At 50.5% G+C, this 21064-nt stretch overlaps 1 pseudogene; it reads right to left on the bottom strand.

Annotated features, from left to right (window-relative positions):
• Positions 1-114: 114 nt before the first annotated feature.
• Positions 115-17304, bottom strand: LOC147094594 (uncharacterized; annotated as a pseudogene).
• Between the last annotated feature and the right edge of the window lie 3760 nt (positions 17305-21064).

The raw sequence follows: 21064 nt of genomic DNA, 5'->3' as shown, positions 1-21064 counted from the left end.
AGTTACAGACACCGGGCAGCCTGTTCCCTATCGGAGGGGATTAACCCTCTCACCCACCTCTCCCCAGTTACAGACACTGGGCAGCCTGTTCCCCATCGGAGGGGATTAACCCTCTCACCCAGCTCTCCCCAGATTTGAAGACACCGCTGGGACACCCTGGGAAGGGCCGAGGCCCCACGGTGCAGGACACCAGGGGAAGGGCTGAGTCCCCACGGTGCAGGACACCAGGGGGAGGAACGAGGTCCCACGGTGCAGGGGAAGGGCCGAGGCCCCACGGTGCAGGACACCAGGGGAAGGGCCGAGTCCCCACGGTGCAGGACACCAGGGGGAGGAACGAGGTCCCACGGTGCAGGGGAAGGGCCGAGGCCCCACGGTGCAGGACACCAGGGGAACGGCCGAGGCCCCACGGTGCAGGACTCCAGGGGAAGGGCCGAGTCCCCACGGTGCAGGACACCAGGGGGAGGAACGAGGCCCCACGGTGCAGGGGAAGGGCCGAGGCCCCACGGTGCAGGGCACCAGGGGGAGGAACGAGGCCCCACGATGCAGGAGAACGGCCAAGGCCCCACGGTGCAGGACACCAGGGGGAGGAACGAGGCCCCACGGTGCAGGGCACCAGGGGGAGGAACGAGGCCCCACGGTGCAGGAGAACGGCCGAGGCCCCACGGTGCAGGGCACCAGGGGGAGGAACGAGGCCCCACGGTGCAGGGCACCAGGGGGAGGAACGAGGCCCCACGGTGCAGGAGAACGGCCGAGGCCCCACGGTGCAGGGCACCAGGGGGAGGAACGAGGCCCCACGGTGCAGGGCACCAGGGGGAGGAACGAGGCCCCACGGTGCAGGGCACCCGGGGGAGGAACGAGGCCCCACGGTGCAGGGCACCAGGGGGAGGAACGAGGCCCCACGGTGCAGGGCACCAGGGGGAGGAACGAGGCCCCACGGTGCAGGGGGAGGAACGAGGCCCCACGGTGCAGGGCTGGGGGAAAGGGCCGAGGCCCCATGGTGCAGGGACTCCAGGGGAAGGGCCGAGGCCCCACGGTGCAGGGCTGGGGGAAAGGGCCGAGGCCCCATGGTGCAGGGACTCCAGGGAAAGGGCCGAGGCCCCACGGTGCAGGGCTGGGGGATTGGTAGAAGACGTGTCTCTCGGGTACCGTACCTTGCAGTTCTGCTCCCAGAAGGACTTGGGGACGAGCTGGACGGGCAGATGGGTTTTGATCATCCTGGGAGACGGTGCTTTCGACAGAAGCTCCACCCCTGCGAAGCACACAATGGGAATGTCGTAAATCAATGGTGAACGCAGTGGGAGATGGTTAAGAGCCTTCAACAATACTGCCTGGGGGAGAGAGTCCCACTCTGTCTGGGGGAGAGAGTCCCACACTGTCTGGGGGAGAGAGTCCCACACTGTCTGGGGGGAGAGGGTCCCACACTGTCTGGGGGGAGAGGGTCCCACACTGTCTGGGGGGAGAGGGTCCCACACTGTCTGGGGGGAGAGGGTCCCACACTGTCTGGGGGGAGAGGGTCCCACACTGTCTGGGGGGAGAGGGTCCCACACTGTCTGGGGGGAGAGGGTCCCACACTGTCTGGGGGGAGAGGGTCCCACACTGTCTGGGGGGAGAGGGTCCCACACTGTCTGGGGGGAGAGGGTCCCACACTGTCTGGGGGGAGAGGGTCCCACACTGTCTGGGGGGAGAGGGTCCCACACTGTCTGGGGGGAGAGGGTCCCACACTGTCTAGGGCGAGAGGATCCCACACTGGCTGGGGGGAGAGGGTCCCACACTGTCTGGGGGGAGAGGGTCCCACACTGTCTGGGGGGAGAGGGTCCCACACTGTCTGGGGGGAGAGGGTCCCACACTGGGGGGAGAGAGTCCCACACTGTCTGGGGGGAGAGAGCCCCACACCGTCTGGGGGGAGAGAGCCCCACACTGTCTGGGGGGATAGAGTCCCACACTGTCTGGGGGGAGAGAGTCCCACATTTGGAAAATCTCCCACAGGCAGGACAAGGGATGAGTGACGATCTCATTCTGTATTGCTAAGAAAAATACGGAGGTCACATTTTACTTGGAATATACAAATCTAAATGACGTGGAGGAGCAAAGGGATCTCGGAGTACAAATATACAAATCACAAAAAGTTGCGACACAGGTTCGCAAGGCCATAAAACAAGCAAACCAAGCACTCGGGTTTATTTCTAGAGGGTCAGAATTGAGAAGTAGAGAGGTTATGCTAAACCTGTGTCGAACCTTGGTTAGACCACATGTACAGACGACTGCATCCAGTTCTGGTCACCATATTACAAAAAGGATATAGAGGCTCTGGAGAGGGTGCAGAGAAGATTTACAAGGGAGATACCAGAAATGCGAGGGTGTAGGAACTGGGGTTGCTTGCCGAAGAATTGAGATCGACTCAGAAAATCAAAAACAATCAAATTTAATGAACAAACGAAGCTGTACAGGAAACTGTAGGATACAATGCAAATAGGTCTGGTCTGGTTCAAAGCCTCTCTGGAAACAGCTAGAAGGTTCCGAGCTCTACTGCTAGAAGGTCCGAGCTCTGACGTCATGACGTCATCACGTTCTTCCCGCCGTTGAGAGATCACGTGACGGACGGCATGACATCATCACGCGGAGTACAGGAAAGAAGCCCTCGTACAGTTAACAGATACATTAACGGTACAGCCCCCAGCTGCACTACATTGCTGTAAAAGGAATTATAATAATAATCTAATAATAATCAACTTTATTGTCATTGTTAGTGCACAAGTGCAGTACAACAAAATGTAGGCTTGCGGCTCCTGAGAGTCTACATTTTGATTAAGACATTTAAACATTCAACATTCATTTGGCTTGTAATACATTAATATAAACATAACCATAATAAAGTGCATTGGCAGATGTACAGGCTTTAGAGTTTATTTGTGGAGTTCAGTAGGATGACAGCCCTGGGAAAGAAGCTGTTCCAAAATCTGGTCGTACGGGTGCGAATGCATCTGTAGCGTCTCCCAGATGGCAGGAGGGCGAACAGACTGTGGCTGGGGTGGGTAGGGTCTTTGATGATGGTCCGTGACCTCCGTAATTTCTGGTATATGTGCTCTATGGTCGGTAGCCGGGTGCCGGTAATGCGTTGGGCAGTTTTGACTACCCGCTGCAGGGCTTTCCGGTCATAGTAGCTACAGCTGCCATACCATACTGTGATACAGTTCGTCAGGATGCTCTCTATAGTGCAGCGGTAAAAGTTAGAGAGGATCAGGGGTGACAGAAAAACCTTGACAATGTACAGACTTAGTGAACATAGCCTGGCGATCGAAAAAGGTAGACACAGGCAGACCCGGCTTCCAAGAGAGGACAGGATATGCTCTCACTGCAGTCAGGGAGCGGTGGAGACAGAGATGCATTTCCTCACAGCTTGTAGAAAATATCAGGGCATAAGGGAGAATTTCTACCCAAAATTCACAAAAATATGCCCGGAATTCAGAAATTTGAATGACGACCAAAAACTCCCATACCTACTAGGGGAAGAGAGAAATTGTGTAACACTAGCGGCACACTATGTTACAGCTTGCCATAAACAGAGGGACAACCACTAAATATAAGAAAAGAGTATATATAAATTATATGAAAGTATATTTATACACTCAGGGATATATCTGTTTATACACTGTATGGATAGATCTGTATTTTTGTCTACAAACATGAATGTTTTTCGATGCTTTGGCAACATAAGATGTAACTTGTCATGCCAATAAAGCGATTTGAATTGAATTGAATTGAATTGACAGGTTACATCCCTTCAGCCTCCTTAGGAAATATAGGCGCTGCTGGGCCTTCTTCACCAGAGAGGAGGTATTGAGGGACCAGGAGAGGACTTCCGTGATATGGACTCCGAGGAACTTAAAGCTGTCCACCCTTTCCACCACAGCCCCATGGATATTATATACAATTGTCCGTAATCCTCTGGTGGTTCCGCCACATGGGTACACATATCAGGAAAGGATGAACAGACTGGATCTCTTTTCTCTTGAAATGAGAAGGCCGAGGGGGCGACCTAATAGAGGTCTTTAAAATGATGAAAGGTTTTGACAGAGTGGATACAGAGAGAATGTTTCCACTTGTGGGGAAGAGCATAACTAGAGGCCATCAATATAATACAGTCACCAAGAAATCCAATAGGGAATTCAGAAGAAACTTCATTACATAAGAACATAAGAAATAGGAGCAGGAGTAGGCCAATCGGCCCCTCGAGCCTGCTCCGCCATTCAATAAGATCATGGCTGATCTGATCCTAACCGCCAATCCACTATCACAGAACCATCTCCTGAATCTAACAGAATTAGACACACGAAATAGGAGCAGGATCAGGCTACACGGCCCCTGGGCCCGCTCCGCTACCCACAGGGCCATGACCGATCCGAACCTAGACTCATGTCCAAATTCCTGCCCGCTCCCCGTAACCCTTAATTCCCTTTACTTCTAGGAAACTGTCTATTTCTGTTTTAAATTTATGTAATGATGTAGCTTCTACAGCTTTTTGGGGCAGCATATTCCATGGACCTACCACCCTCTGAGTGAAGTAGTTCCTCCTCATCTCAGTTTTGAAAGAGCAGCCCCTTATTCTAAGACTATGCCCCCTAGTTCTAGTTTCACCCATCATCGGGAACATCTTCCCCGCATCCACCCGATCCAACCCCTTCACAATCTTATATGTTTCAATAAGATCGCCTCTCATTCTTCTGAACTCCAATGAGTAGAGTCCCAATCTACTCAACCTCTCCTCATATGTCCATCCCCTCATCCCCGGGATTAACCGAGTGAACCTTCTTTGTACTGACTCGAGAGCAAGTATGTCCTTTCTTAAGTATGGACACCAAAACTGTATGCAGTATTCCAGGTGTGGTCTCACCAATACCTTGTACAACTGAAGCAATACCTCCCTATTTTTATATTCTATCCCCCTAGCAATGAAAGCCAACATTCCATTGGCCTTCTTAATCACTTGCTGCACCTGCATACTAACCTTTTGAGTTTCGTGCACCAGGACCCCCAGATCCCTTTGTACTTCAGTACTTTCCAGTTTCTTGCCATTAAGATAATAACTTGCTCTACGATTTTTCCTGCCAAAGTGCATAACCTCACACTTTCCAGTATTGTATTCCATCTGCCAAATCTCAGCCCACTTACTTAGCCTGTCTATGTCCCCTTGCAGGTTTTTATGTCCTCCTCACTCACTACTTTCCCTCCCATCTTAGTATCATCTGCAAACTTTGATATGTTACACTTGGTCCCCTCCTCCAAATCGTTAATGTAGATTGTAAAGAGTTGGGGACCCAGCACTGACCCCTGCGGAACACCACTAGTTACTGAGTGCCAGTCTGAGAATGAACCATTACCCAGAGGGTGGTGAGACTGGGGAACTCGCTACCACAGGGAGTGATTGAGACGAATAGTATCGATGCATTTAAGGGGAGGCTGGACAAGTACGTGAGGGAGAAGGGAATAGAAGGTTATGCTGATAGAGTTAGATCAGGAAAGATAGGAAGAGGTTCGTGTGGAGCATTAACACTGGACTGGTTGGGCCGAATGGCCTGTTCCTGTGCTGTATATCTTATGTATTCCTATGTATCAGTCCTGTGGTCAAGACAAGCAATGACATTTCACTGAGTCTGATCTCCCATTTCACCATTTCTATTCTGCCCACGAGCTGATCTTCCTGGAGCCCTGGGTTGACCCTTCAACCACCGCTCCTGCAACCCACCGTCTGACCTCGCAACCTCCAAGTGTGGACCTACCTGAAGGTGCCAGAAGACGGGGCCACATCTCCAGGAAGGGGCACCTCAGGTGAGTCGGAGCCCGTCTGCTCTTCGCCAGGTCCCCCTCGGTAGCGATCAGGTCGACGATCTCCTGAGTCCAGGTGGTGCCTGGTGGGAGAGAGTTCAGTCAAAGCCTTTACTGACAGGAGGGGGAGTCTGCCCCACCGCTAGACCCTCCAATTTAGTGGAGCAGGAGTTCGAAATCTTAAACTGTTGTGGAATGGCGACTTTCCCTGATTGAGAAATGGGGGGAAGAAGGGAGAGAGCGTAGATTCAGGCCATGGGCTATGGGAATGTGTGGGGTCCATTGGGATTGTGTACAGTGGGAGTGAATGGGAATGTGTGGGGTCCATTGGGATTGTGTACAGTGGGAGTGAATGGGAAGGGGTTGGGTCCATTGGGATTGTGTATAGTGGGAGTGAATGGGAAGGGGTTTGGGTCCATTGGGATTGTGCACAATGTGCATGAATGGGAAGGGTTTGGGTCCATGGGGATTGTGTACAGTGGGAATGAATGGGAAGGGGTTGGGGTCCATTGGGATTGTGTACAATGGGAGTGAATGGGAAGAGATTGGGTCCATTGTGATTGTGGACAATGGGAGTGAATGAGAAGGGGGCGCGTTGATTGTGTACAGTGGGAGTGAATGGGAAGAGGTTGGGTCCATTGGGATTGTGTACAATGGGCGTGAATGGGAAGGGGTCGGGTCCATTGGGATTGTGTACAATGGGAGTGAATGGGAAGGGGTTTGGGTCCATTGAGATTGTGTACAAAGGGAGTGAATGGGAAGGGGTTTGGGTCCATTGAGATTGTGAACAGTGGGAGTGAATGGGAAAGGTTTGGGTCCATTGGGATTGTGTACAGTGGGAGTGAATGGGAAGGGGTTTGGTTCCATTGGGATTGTGGACAATGGGAGTGAATGGGAAGGGCTTGGGTCCATTGGGATTGTGTACAATGGGAGTGATTGGGAAGGGGTTGAGTCCATTGGGATTGTGTACAGTGGGAATGAATGGGAAGGGGTTTGGTCCATTGGGATTGTGTACAGTGGGAGTGAATGGGAAGGGTTTGGGTCCATTGGGATTGTGTACAGTGGGAGTGAATGGGAAAGGGTTGGGTCCATTGGGATTGTGTACAGTGGGAGTGAATGGGAAGAGGCTGGGTCCATTGGGATTGTGTACAGTGGGAGTGAATGGGAAAGGGTTGGGTCCATTGGGATTGTGTACAGTGGGAGTGAATGGGAAGAGGTTGGGTCCATTGGGATTGTGTACAGTGGGAGTGAATGGGTTGGGTTTGGGTCCATTGGGATTGTGTACAGTGGGAATGAATGGGAAGGGGTCGGGCTGATCCAGATGGTAATATGCTGGAATTGGACACTTGCTGTGCTCCCTCTAGGCTTCCTCACCTGCCTTTGGGTAAGTGGCGATGAGGAGGTCGTCGGGACGGGCCTGGAAGGAGGCCACCGACTCCCAGTTGTTCGCGATGGGCTCAAGGAGCGGGATGTTGTCCACGAGATTGAGCGGGAGGACTTTCCAGGTGTTGGCTGGAAGCTCCTGTGTGAAGGAAGAGAGGGTACAAGGCGTTACGGGCAGCTCGTTCCGGCAAAGTTTCAAAGGTAGCCTTGGTCTGAAGAAGAACAGGGCTCTGAGCATGTTTTAAACATAGCGGGTGTGAGATCAACTAACACAGCACTGGCCGAGGTTGGAGCTTGCAAACTTCCCTCATGTCTGAAAAACAGCATCCCTTCTCCCAGAGAGATATCTGCCCACTGACTGGTGTCTCTCAGTCTCTCTCTCTCAGGGAGATATCTGTACACTGACTGGTGTCTCTCAGTCCCTCTCTCTCAGGGAGATATCTGTACACTGACTGGTGTCTCTCAGTCTCTCTCTCTCAGGGAGATATCTATACACTGACTGTTGTCTCTCAGTCCCTCTCTCTCAGGGAGATATCTGTACACTGACTGGTGTCTCTCAGTCCCCTCTCTCTCAGGGAGATATCTGTACACTGACTGGTGTCTCTCAGTCCCTCTCCCAGAGAGATATTTACCCACTGACTGGTGTCTCTCAGTCCCTCTCTCTCAGGGAGATATCTGTACACTGACTGGTGTCTCTCAGTCCCTCTCTCTCAGGGAGATATCTGTACACTGACTGTTGTCTCTCAGTCCCTCTCTCTCAGGGAGATGTCTGTTCACTGACTGGTGTCTCTCAGTCCCTCTCTCTCAGGGAGATATCTGTACACTGACTGGTGTCTCTCAGTCCCTCTCTCTCAGGGAGATATCTGTACACTGACTGGTGTCTCTCAGTCCCTCTCTCTCAGGGAGATATCTGTACACTGACTGGTGTCTCTCAGTCCCTCTCTCTCAGGGAGATATCTGTACACTGACTGGTGTCTCTCAGTCCCTCTCTCTCAGGGAGATACCTGTACACTGACTGGTGTCTCTCAGTCTCTCTCACTCAGGGTGATATCTGGACACTGACTGGTGTCTCTCAGTCCCTCTCTCTCAGGGAGATATCTGTTCACTGACTGGTGTCTCTCAGTCCCTCTCTCTCAGGGAGATATCTGCCCACTGACTGGTGTCTCTCAGTCCCTCTCTCTCAGGGAGATATCTGTACACTGACTGGTGTCTCTCAGTCCCTCACTCTCAGGGAGATACCTGTACACTGACTGGTGTTTCTCAGTCCCTCTCTCTCAGGGAGATATCTGTACACTGACTGGTGTATCTCAGTCCCTCCCAGGGAGATATCTGTACACTGACTGGTGTCTCTCAGTCTCTCTCTCTCAGGGAGATATCTGTACACTGACTGGTGTCTCTCAGTCCCTCTCTCTCAGGGAGATATCTGTACATTGACTGGTGTCTCTCAGTCCCCTCTCTCTCAGGGAGATATCTGTACACTGACTGGTGTCTCTCAGTCCCTCTCCCTCAGGGAGATATCTGTACACTGACTGGTGTCTCTCAGTCCCTCTCTCTCGGGGAGATATCTGTACACTGACTGGTGTCCCTCAGTCCCTCTCCCTCAGGGAGATATCTGTACACTGACTGGTGTCTCTCAGAACCTCTCTCTCAGGGAGATATCTGTACACTGACTGTCTCTCAGAACCTCTCTCTCAGGGAGATATCTGTACACTGACTGGTGTCTCTCAGTCCCCCTCTCTCAGGGAGATATCTGTACACTGACTGGTGTCTCTCAGTCCCTCTCTCTCAGGGAGATATCTGTACATTGACTGGTGTCTCTCAGTCTGCTCTCTCTCAGGGAGATATCTGTACATTGACTGGTGTCTCTCAGTCCCTCTCTCTCAGGGAGATATCGGTTCACTGACTGGTGTCTCTCAGTCCCTCTCTCTCAGGGAGATATCTGCCCACTGACTGGTGTCTCTCAGTCCCTCTCTCTCAGGGAGATATCTGTACACTGACTGGTGTCTCTCAGTCTCTCTCTCTCAGGGAGATATCTGTACACTGACTGGTGTCTCTCAGTCCCTCTCTCTCAGGGAGATATCTGTACATTGACTGGTGTCTCTCAGTCCCCTCTCTCTCAGGGAGATATCTGTACACTGACTGGTGTCTCTCAGTCCCTCTCCCTCAGGGAGATATCTGTACACTGACTGGTGTCTCTCAGTCCCTCTCTCTCGGGGAGATATCTGTACACTGACTGGTGTCCCTCAGTCCCTCTCCCTCAGGGAGATATCTGTACACTGACTGGTGTCTCTCAGTCCCTCTCTCTCAGGGAGATATCTGTACATTGATTGGTGTCTCTCAGTCCCCTCTCTCTCAGGGAGATATCTGTATACTGACTGGTGTCCCTCAGTCCCCTCTCCCTCAGGGAGATATCTGTACACTGACTGGTGTCTCTCAGTCCCTCTCTCTCAGGGAGATATCTGTACACTGACTGGTGTCTCTCAGTCCCTCTCTCTCAGGGAGATATCTGTACACTGACTGGTGTCTCTCAGTCCCTCTCTCTCAGGGAGATATCTATACATTGACTGGTGTCTCTCAGAACCTCTCTCTCAGGGAGATATCTGTACACTGACTGGTGTCTCTCAGTCCCCCTCTCTCAGGGAGATATCTGTACACTGACTGGTGTCTCTCAGTCCCTCTCTCTCAGGGGGATATCTGTACACTGACTGGTGTCTCTCAGTCTGCTCTCTCTCAGGGAGATATCTGTACATTGACTGGTGTCTCTCAGTCCCCTCTCTCTCAGGGAGATATCTGTACATTGACTGGTGTCTCTCAGTCCCCTCTCTCTCAGGGAGATATCTGTACACTGATTGGTGTCTCTCAGTCCCTCTCTCTCAGGGAGATATCTGTACACTGACTGGTGTCTCTCAGTCCCTCTCTCTCAGGGAGATATCTGTACACTGACTGGTGTCTCTCAGTCCCCTCTCTCTCAGGGAGATATCTGTACATTGACTGGTGTCTCTCAGTCCCTCTCATTCAGGGAGATATCTGTACACTGACTGGTGACTCTCAGTCCCCTCTCTCTCAGGGAGATATCTGTACATTGACTGGTGTCTCTCAGTCCCCTCTCTCTCAGGGAGATATCTGTACACTGACTGGTGTCTCTCAGTCCCCTCTCTCTCAGGGAGATATCTGTACATTGACTGGTGTCTCTCAGTCCCCTCTCTCTCTGGGAGATATCTGTACACTGACTGGTGTCTCTCAGTCCCCTCTCCCACAGGGAGATATCTGTACACTGACTGGTGTCTCTCAGTCCCTCTCTCTCAGGGAGATATCTGTACACTGACTGGTGTCTCTCAGTCCCACTCTCTCTGGGAGATATCTGTACACTGACTGGTGTCTCTCAGTCCCTCTCCCTCAGGGAGATATCTGTACACTGACTGTTGTCTCTCAGTCGCTCTCTCTCGGAGATATCGGTGCACTGACTGGTGTCTCTCAGTCCCCTCTCTCTCAGGGAGATATCTGTACACTGACTGGTGTCTCTCAGTGCTCTCTCCCTCAGGGAGATATCTGTAAACTGACTGGTGTCTCACAGTCTCCTCTCTCTCAGGGAGATATCTGTACACTGACTGGTGTCTCTCAGTCCCTCTCTCTCAGGGAGATATCTGCACACTGACTGGTGTCTCTCAGTCCCTCTCCCTCAGGGAGATATCTGTACACTGACTGGTGTCTCTCAGTCCCTCTCTCTCAGGGAGATATCTGTACACTGACTGGTGTCTCTCAGTCCCTCTCCCTCAGGGAGATATCTGTACACTGACTGGTGTATCTCAGTCCCTCTCCCTCAGGGAGATATCTGTACACTGACTGGTGTATCTCAGTCCCTCTCTCTCAGGGAGATATCTGTACACTGACTGGTGTCTCTCAGTCCCCTCTCTCTCAGGGAGATATCTGTACACTGACTGGTGTATCTCAGTCCCCTCTCTCTCAGGGAGATATCTGTACACTGACTGGTGTCTCTCAGTCCCCTCTCTCTCAGGGAGATATCTGTACACTGACTGGTGTCTCTCAGTCTCTCTCTCTCAGGGAGATATCTGTACACTGACTGGTGTATCTCAGTCCCTCTCCCTCAGGGAGATATCTGTACACTGACTGGTGTATCTCAGTCCCTCTCTCTCAGGGAGATATCTGTACACTGACTGGTGTCTCTCAGTCCCTCTCCCTCAGGGAGATATCTGTACACTGACTGGTGTCTCTCAGTCGCACTCTCTCAGGGAGATATCTGTACACTGACTGGTGTCTCTCAGTCCCTCTCCCTCAGGGAGATATCTGTACACTGACTGGTGTCTCTCAGTCGCACTCTCTAAGGGAGATATCTGCACACTGACAGATTGATGGAGATGGGAAGGTGATTCCCACCCTCCCAGTTCACCCATCCAATACGTTCTTCCACCTTCACACTTTACAGAGTCCAACGTTCCATCACTCGGCCAACACTACTCAATGAGATACTTCAGGCAAAACAACATCTCCTGCACCCTCTCCAGATCCAGGATATCTCAGTCCATCGACTGTGCTCCCGATCCCACCATTTCCACAGTCCGAACCCCCTGGGTCTCATTTATAGAGACCGTACTCACCCACAAGCTCAGTCCACTTCTGGTTGAACTCTCTCCAAGCGGCAACTCACTGCTCGAGATCTTCGTCCCAGACCCTCTTAAACCTGCCTAGCGACACAGTCAGCCAATCCAAGCACAGGTCCCGCGGATGAACTGCCAATCGAACCACACGGGCCATCCAACAAACTGGCACTCATCCAATGCCTTATTTCTCAGTCAAAGCAGGGCTGACATCATTTTCGTGAAGCAGCCAAACATGAATTAACTCGTCAGACGTTCAGTGTCGCCCCGTCTCGACTCTGTGTTTAGTAGGACAGTGTAGAGGGAGCTTTACTCTGTATCTAACCTGTGCTGTACCTGCCCTGGGAGTGTTTGATGGGACAGTGTAGAGACAGCTTTACTCTGTATCTAACCCGTGCTGTACCTGCCCTGGGAGTGTCTGATGGGACAGTGTAGAGGAAGCTTTACTCTGTATCTAACCTGTGCTGTACCTGACCTGGGAGTGTCTGATGGGACAGTGTAGAGGGAGCTTTACTCTGTATCTAACCCCGTGCTGTACCTGCCCTGGGAGTGTTTGATGGGACAGTGTAGAGGGAGCTTTACTCTGTATCTAACCCATGCTTTACCTGCCCTATGAGGTTTTGATGGGACAGTGTAGAGGGAGCTTTACTCTGTATCTAACCCGTGCTGTATCTGCCCTATGTGGTTTTGATAGGACAGTGCAGAGGGAGCTTTACTCTGTATCTAACCCGTGCTGTAGCTGCCCTGGGAGAGTTTGATGGGACAGTGTAGAGGGAGCTTTCCTCTGTATCTAACCCGTGCTGTACCTGCCCTGGGAGTGTTTGATGGGACAGTGTAGAGGGAGCTTTACTCTTTATCTAACCCGTGCTGTACCTGCCCTATGAGGTTTTGATAGGACAGTGTAGAGGGAGCTTTACTCTGTATCTAACCCGTGCTGTACCTGTCCTGGGAGTGTTTGATGGGACAGTGTAGAGGGAGCTTTACTCTTTATCTAACCCGTGCTGTACCTGCCCTGGGAGTGTTTGATAGGACAGTATAGAGTGAGCTTTACTCTGTATCTAACCCGTGCTGTACCTGTCCTGGGAGTGTTTGATGGGACAGTGTAGAGGGGGCTTTACTCTGTATCTTACCCCGTGCTGTACCTGCCCTGGGAGTGTTTGACCGGACAGTGTAGAGGGAGCTTTACTCTGTATCTAACCCCGTGCTGTACCTGCCCTATGAGCTTTTGATGGGACAGTGTAGAGGGAGCTTTACTCTGTATCTAACCCGTGCTGTACCTGCCCTGGGAGTGTTTGATGGGACAGTGTAGAGGGAGCTTTACTCTGTATCTAACCCTATGCTGTATCTGCCCTGGGAGTGTTTGATGGGACAGTGTAGAGTGAGCTTTACTCTGTATCTAACCCGTGCTGTACCTGTCCTGGGAGTGTTTGATGGGACAGTGTAGAGGGGGCTTTACTCTGTATCTTACCCCGTGCTGTACCTGCCCTGGGAGTGTTTGACCGGACAGTGTAGAGTGAGCTTTACTCTGTATCTAACCCGTGCTGTACCTGTCCTGGGAGTGTTTGATGGGACAGTGTAGAGGGAGCTTTACTCTGTATCTAACCCTATGCTGTATCTGCCCTGGGAGTGTTTGATGGGACAGTGTAGAGTGAGCTTTACTCTGTATCTAACCCCGTGCTGTACCTGCCCTATGAGCTTTTGATGGGACAGTGTAGAGGAAGCTTTACTCTGTATCTAACCCGTGCTCTACCTGCCCTATGTGGTTTTGATGGGACAGTGTAGAGGGAGCTTTACTCTGTATCTAACCCGTGCTCTACCTGCCCTATGTGGTTTTGATGGGACAGTGTAGAGGGAGCTGTATTGTCAACACCTGCTCTCTTGGGCTCTCTCAACCAGCCACTTTCTGCCTGATCTTAGCTCTTATTTTGCCTCCTGACATCAACAGAGAGTCAGCACGGAATTTAATTGCAGAGACAGCTGATAGGTTCGACCAGTCTCTGGGAGGCAGGTGTGGGATAGAGCAAGGAGGTGGTGTTGCTTGGAACCTCCAAATATTCAGCATCGGAACCAGACTGGGACTGTGGGGGAGGGGTACAGAGGGTCAGCTCTCTGACCTTTCACCCTGTCTTGTTTTGCACACTTTGTACAAAAATAATAAATTGCAGGACAACGGAGTATTACAGTTTAAACTCTTTTATGAAGCATTAGGTCTGTGAATTCAATCATACAGCACAGTGGGGACAAGATGGAGCCAGGACCCCTAGCCTGGGTCTTCTAAACAATAGCAGTCCTTACAGATGCCTGCATGTCAATGACAACTCAGCATGTGATCACATGTGAATATAATAGGCATTCCTTACAGATGCCTGCGGGCCAATGATAATTCAATATGCAAATGTTACATCCCCTTTCTTTTAAAAGAAAAATGTTATGCATTACTTTTAAACCTTTCTTCTACCTAATGTTCTCGGTAGCATAAACATATAAGTTAACTCAGCATTTAACTAGCACTGAAAACATCTCAACATTTCAATAGCGATGTACAATTTTGTTTAGGGCAGCGATCTGCCTACACCCTTTGACAGTTCACAAGTCAAGAATAACTAGGCTTGACCTCTCATCCCGACCTTGTGTGGTATGGAACTGAGCATGCTCCTGAATCGGTCAACGAATCAGGTTCAGGTTTAGGTTCAGGTAAGTATGATGTGTTTTGTGTATTGCTCTGTTCATCACACTCTGTTGAACTGATCCTCTTGTCGGAATGACGGTGTTGTTCCTTGGTGTTCAGGAGGTGCCTGCGATTGCGGCGGTACGCCTGTCCTTTTGAGGTGCGGACGTGATATGATCGCTCAGTGTCAGCTGGCTGGATGACGACTGCTGGCTTCAAGCAGTCATGCTCCTGGATTCTAACGGATTCTCCATTGTGCAGTGGCAGCAGTAGTCTAGCTGACCTGTCATAGTATCTCTTTTGGTGTTGCTGTCTCTGTACACGTTTTGCATGCACTTGCTTGCAGCTGACGACCTCTGGCTGCAGCTGCTGGTTGGTGCTTGGAAGGATTGAGCAAAGTCTGCGGCTCATCAACAGCTGTGCTGGTGACTTGAAGTTGTCAACCGGAGTGTTGCGGTACTCAAGGAGACTGATGTAGGGGTCTCTTTTGTCCGCTTTGGCTTTGTCCATGAGTGTTTTTGCAATCTGGACAGTTTTTTCAGCAAGGCCATTACTTTGAGGGTAATGTGGGCTTGATGTGACATGTGTGAAATCCCATGCCTTGGCAAACAACTCGAACTCTTTTGATTTGTATTGGGGGCCATTGTCTGAGACTAAAGTCTCTACCATGCCATGCCTGGCAAAGGCTGCCTTTAGCTTGTGGATCATAGCTGCAGATGTGGTGCTGTGAAGCTTGTCCAATTCAAAAAATCTGCTGTAGTAATCAACAGTCACTATGTGGTCCTCATTGTTCCATGTGAACAGATCCGTTGCTGTGACCTGCCAGGGCCTGTCTGGGATACGGTGAGGTATCATGGGCTCTTTGACATTTGATGGGCGGTGTTCTAGACAAATGGAACATTTTCCAACAATGTCCTCAATGTGTTTGCACATTCCGGGCCAAAACATAATGTCACGTGCTCTTTGTTTGCATTTTTCCATGCCCATATGTCCAGCATGAATTTTTGTCAACATCTCTTCTCTGAGACTGGTAGGAATGATGATTTTCTCCCCTTTGAAGATGATTCTGTTGATTTGTGACAGTTCGTCTCTGTGGTTCCAGAATTCAGATATGCTCTGAGGGCATTTCCTCCTTTCCTCAGGCCATCCTTCATGTATGACTTTGCTCAGCAGTGTGAGTTGTGCACCTTTCTCTGTTCCTGCTTGGATCTCCTTCAGTTTTGAATCACTCACAGGTAAGCTGTTGTACACCATGTGCACCTGCACATCCATGCCTTCACTGAGGCTGCTGTCCTGGTCGCTAAGAGACTTTCTGGAGAGTGTGTCTGTGACAGGAATGTCTTTTCCTGGACAGTGAATGATTGTGAAGTCGTACTTCTGTAGCTGAAGGATCATTCTCTGTAGCCTTGGTGGGGCTGCGGCTAGTGGTTTCCTCATGATTGACTTGAGGGGCTTGTGGTCGGATTCCACAATGACTTGTCGGCCATAGACGTACTGGTGGAAACGCTTACATCCAAACAGAATTGCATATAGCTCTTTCTCGATTTGAGCATAGTTGATTTCACTGCCTGAGAGAGATCTGGAAGCGTAGCCGATGGGCTTTCCTTCTTGCAGTAATACTGCGCCTAGTCCGTACTTTGACGCGTCCACTTGTAGTCTGAGCTCTTTGTTGGGGTCGAAGTAGGCAAGAACTGGTCCTGGTTCTCTGGTGCTTAGGCCTTTCATTTTCTGAAATGCTGTGTCATGTTGTTTGTCCCACAGGAACTCATTGGATTTGTAGGGGGGCATCTTTTCCGTGGTTTACGGTAATTTACCCGGTCAGCAGCCTTTGCCTGCACTCTGACCAATTCCAATCTTTTACCTGGTTTACGGTAATTTACCTGGTCAGCAGCCTTGCTACTGCACTCTGACCAATTTAAACAGCAGTTTTGAATCGCTAAACCCACCCTTCCAGTTCTGACTGGAGGACTTATAATTAATGATATATTAAAATGGACAACTGGTCTGGATGTGAGAAAATCAACTTTTATTACACTAAAGAAACTATAATCAAATTTTAAACTATACCACACGAACACAGTAATTACAGTAAATTGCTTAACGGGGAAGGCAGACGGCAAAAACGAGGGATAAATGGCTACAATGTTAATTAAACAATCTTAGCAATTTCCCCTAAATTACCACCCTCTAACTCCTTACTAGGTCATCTTGCTGAGGAGTCAGAAACCTGCTCACCTGTGGTCCAAGGAAGTAAGAGAGAGATAGCTTCTCAGGAGCTATCTTTATATCCTGCCAGCTCCTGCTGTTTGGCGCTGAAAGGGTCTGTGTGCAAAATTCGCGCCCAAAGTTCGAATACACAAGAGAAAGACCCTTATTGGCTGACTCAGATGGGCTTGGAGTGGTTTGAATGTGTCTGCATTCTGGGGCCGAAATGTTCCCGCCCACGTCCGGAGTTCATCTGGGCTAAAACAAAAGGGAATCCAACTGCCCTATTGTCTGAGTAATGGGTGATTCAAAAACTCATTCATTCCAAACTGTTCCCTTTCAAAAGTCTTTTCCGGAGTTTCGTTGTGTCTCAATGTGTGTAAGGGCTTTGAATGGGTTGAATTACTAGGTAAACAGAAGCCCTTTGTCCTGCGGTGAGCATAACCGCAACCTAAGTGGATAATCCCTTATGTCAATAAACAAACATCGATTGCCTCTATAGAGAAGGGAAACCCCCTTTGATTGGCAGGTCTTTCTCACAGGCACACGACGAGCTGCGAGCTGCTTTTTCCAAGCCCCACTGTCTCTGCCATGCTTTCCAACGGCCATTTTCGTAAACCCCTTTACAATGACCAAACTCCAGGGAAAAATTTTATTAATAAAATGTACTGTCTTAAAGTGTGCGAATTTTTCCATGAAGTTCCCCGATTCCGGCGTTGTCCACGTGCTGTCCATCTCAACGCAGCCTTTTGTGGTTCTGGGCATGTTTTAAAACATTGTCCAACCCAGAGACAATTCAAATCACACAATTCTTCGTCCACGATGTGGACCAATATTTTCCGATCTTCAGGGATTATGGGGATTTTTGCGAACCCCTACAGTTTGTTTGAGCAACTGACGCATGGGTGCGTTGATTTCGGAGAGGCTCGGGGCAAATTTGGCTAAGTAGTTAACCATGCCTAGTACTGTCTCTAGCTCTGCGTGGTTCTTCGGCGGCGCCATCTTCTTGATGGCGGAGATTTTCTCTGGATCTGGCTTAATGCCATCAGTTGAGAGGCGATGCCCGAAATAACTGATCTCGGTGGATCCGATTATGCTTTTCTCGGGGTTGAGCCGGATACCTTTCTCCCGTGATCTTTGTAGCATCGCACGGAGGTTCCTGTCATGTTCCTCTCTATTCCTGCCATAGATGAGGATGTCGTCTACGATTGTGACTACTCCGTCGAGGCCTTCATAGGTTTCATCGATCTTCCGCTGGAATTCATCCTGAGCTGAGATAAAACCAAATGGTAAATGCAGAAATCGGTAGCGTCCAAATGGTGTGTTGAACGTTGTTGGCTTAGATGACTCTTCTGTGAGCTTAATAGTCCAGTATCCTGATCGTGCGTCCATTACACTGAAGTAACGTGCTCTCACTAGCTTGGGTGTGATGTCATCTAGCGTTGGTAGAGGGTAGTGAGGGCATTTGATAGCCTTGTTCAAATCTCTGGGGTCGAGACAGACTCTGAGCTTGCCTGTACGTGGTTTCTCAACCGCTACTAACGCGTTGACCCACTCTGTCGGTTCCGTTTCCCGGACGATGATTTCTGTATTCTCCATGCTCTGCAGCTCCTCCTTCAGGCAACTATGTAGAGCAAGGGGTATCCTTCTCGGTGGGCAAACCACAGGGGTTGCTGCTGGGTCAAGGTGAATAGTGCATTCACCTGGGAATAGTCCGATTCCTTTGAAAACGTCAGCAAACTCCTCCATGACTGTCTGCTTCTCAATTGGTGCTGTCAATGATAGCACTAGCTTGACGAGGTCCATGTCTAAACATGCCTTTAGACCTAGCACTGGAGGTGCTTGAGTGTCAACAATGTAAAAGTCCAACATCATGTCGCTTTCTTTGTACTTGCATTTCATCACGCATGTGCCTTTTACAATGAGCTGCTCACCCCCATAGCCGGTCAGTCTGTGTGAGGTAGGCTGTAGCTCACACTCATCCTTCAAGCTGTGATACTCACTCAGAGGAATTACATTAACCTGAGCTCCAGTGTCTAGTTTAAACCTAAGCTCTGTGCCCTGTTTTCCTATCTCAATATCGGCAAAGGCTTGCTCAGTCTCTTAAATCTGTTTTTTCTGTGACACAGAATCAGTAAACAGTTCCTCTGCATTTGGCTCTCTATCTGGCATTTGGCTGTCACTCACTGTGTGCACTGCTTTTCCGAAAACAATCCTGCAAACCTTAGCAAAGTGGTTCCGTTTACCACATTTAGCACATTGCCTTCCTTTGGCAGGGCATCGCACCTATTCCCCATGCATCTTGTTTCCACAATATCCACAGATTTTGAAGCGTTTTATGTCTATGTCGCTCATTTTTAGAACTCTGAAACACGCTCTCTGGGCGGTGTTCTTTGGTGTGCGTCTATTAACTGCGTGCACTGTCTGTTCACACGAGCTGCTCGTGGCGCTGGTTATGGTTTTCAACTGTGCTTGGGCTATCTCGTGCAATCTAGCTATGTCCATAGCTTTGTCCAGCGTTAGCCCGGACCCAACATTCAAAAGTTTCTCTCTCACTTTAGCTGAATGTATTCCAAACACGATGCGGTCTCTGACCATCTCCTTTTTATCTTCTGTATATTCACCGTCTTTTACCAGCAGTTTTAACTCAGTCACGAACTGTTCAAACGACTCACTAGCTCCTTGTACTTTCTCCTGAAACTTGTACCTAGCGAATATCGTATTTGTCTTGGGCATCACATATGCTTCAAAACGGTCAAAATAACTTTTCAGTACCTTTGCTTCATCTGCGGTGAGAGATGGGGGGAGAAATTGGATGAGTAGCGCCACCTGTTAGCACCTAAAGAGGCAGTCAATGGCTGTAGCGCCACTTGCTGCGCCTCCTGCGATATTCAGTAGGGGCGCTAATGGTGGCGTTAGACATTTGCGCTGCGCCGCCACCGATGACGTCATCAGTGTGCGCAGCGCCCCATTCGTGCCCCGTTCGCGATATTTAGTTGCGAACGCCGCAATTGCGCCGCTCGCTACCCGCGCCCGGTTCACGGGGCCTTACTGCGCCGGCAGCGGCGCAAGTTAAGGTGGAGGTGCGGGGCGGCCGCTTTTTCGGCAGCCGCCTGCCAGCACCTCCGTCCCCGGCCTCCTAACCACCCCCCCCTCCCCCCGCGGCATTGCCGGCTGTTTCCCGAGAGCCCGGCACTTCTCCTTGGTGCCGGGCTCATTTGCCGGCACTCGCGAGCGGGGATCGCGCTGTTGCAGGCACCTCCCCCTTAACAGTGGGAGGAAGGCCTGCAGTACCGCAGCGTGCCGTGCCGCAGCATGTGGCGCTGCGGCGCGTTGCGCTGCGATAATCAGTTTCAGCGCCCTAAAAGGGACGCGGAGCGCCTCGAGCCTCGCCCCGTCTCCCTCGAGGGGCACTGCAACTGAATTTCTGGCGATCGGTATCACTCCGATCGCTGCGCTAAATCCTGCACTCAGGCGACTTTTGCGCCACTTTGGCGCCCCAACCCAATTTCTAGGCCCATGTGTTAAAAATGTCTCTCCCTTTTTCTCCGATCCACAGGAGTAGGTAGCTGCATCTTTCTTCCTCCCCTTTGCTCTGTAACGGACCCGAGAACATCAACTGCACGTGTTGCTTGAACTTGCGCCATTCTCTATGTATGTTCAAAGATTCCCAATTCATTCGAGGCAAGGGAGCTCCAACGATGTCCATTTCAAATCCCTGTTCTGACACCATGTCTTGTTTTGCACACTTTGTACAAAAATAATAAATTGCAGGACAACAGAGTATTACAGTTTAAACTCTTTTATGAAGCATTAGGTCTGTGAATTCAATCATACAGCACAGTGGGGACAAGATGGAGTCCGGACCCCTAGCCTGGGTCTTCTAAACAATAGCAGTCCTTACAGATGCCTGCAGGCCAATGACAACTCATTATGTGATCACGTGAATATAATAGGTATTCCTTACAGATGCCTGCGGGCCAATGATAATTCAATATGCAAATGTTACACACCCCAGAGGCCGGACGATCGGACAGGTCAAGGGTCAGTGCAATATCTGCCTCCCCTCGAAATGCCGCTCGAGGGCTGGGAGGGGTTCACTGAGCCCCCATGTGTGTCCACAATAGATCAAGGCATTGCGGCCTGAATTCATCCATCCTTCACTTGTCTCCTTCCTTTTCACACATTCATGGCTCAGCACCTGGACGTTAGGGGAATTCACCGTTCCCAAGGACAACCAATCCAAATACTCCAAGGGCTAGATACAAAGTAAAGCCCCTCAGTACTGCCCCTCCGACAGTGCGGCGCTCCCTCAGTACTGCCCCTCCGACAGTGCGGCGCTCCCTCAGTACTGCCCCTCCGACAGTGC

Source organism: Somniosus microcephalus, unplaced genomic scaffold (assembly GCF_052327205.1).
Source record: "Somniosus microcephalus isolate GS21.2 unplaced genomic scaffold, FLI_Smic_1.0 unresolved_chr1, whole genome shotgun sequence".
Classification (NCBI taxonomy): Eukaryota; Metazoa; Chordata; class Chondrichthyes; order Squaliformes; family Somniosidae; genus Somniosus; species Somniosus microcephalus.
The sequence above is the reverse complement of the archived record's forward strand: the minus strand, read 5'-3'. Positions and strand labels throughout refer to the sequence as shown.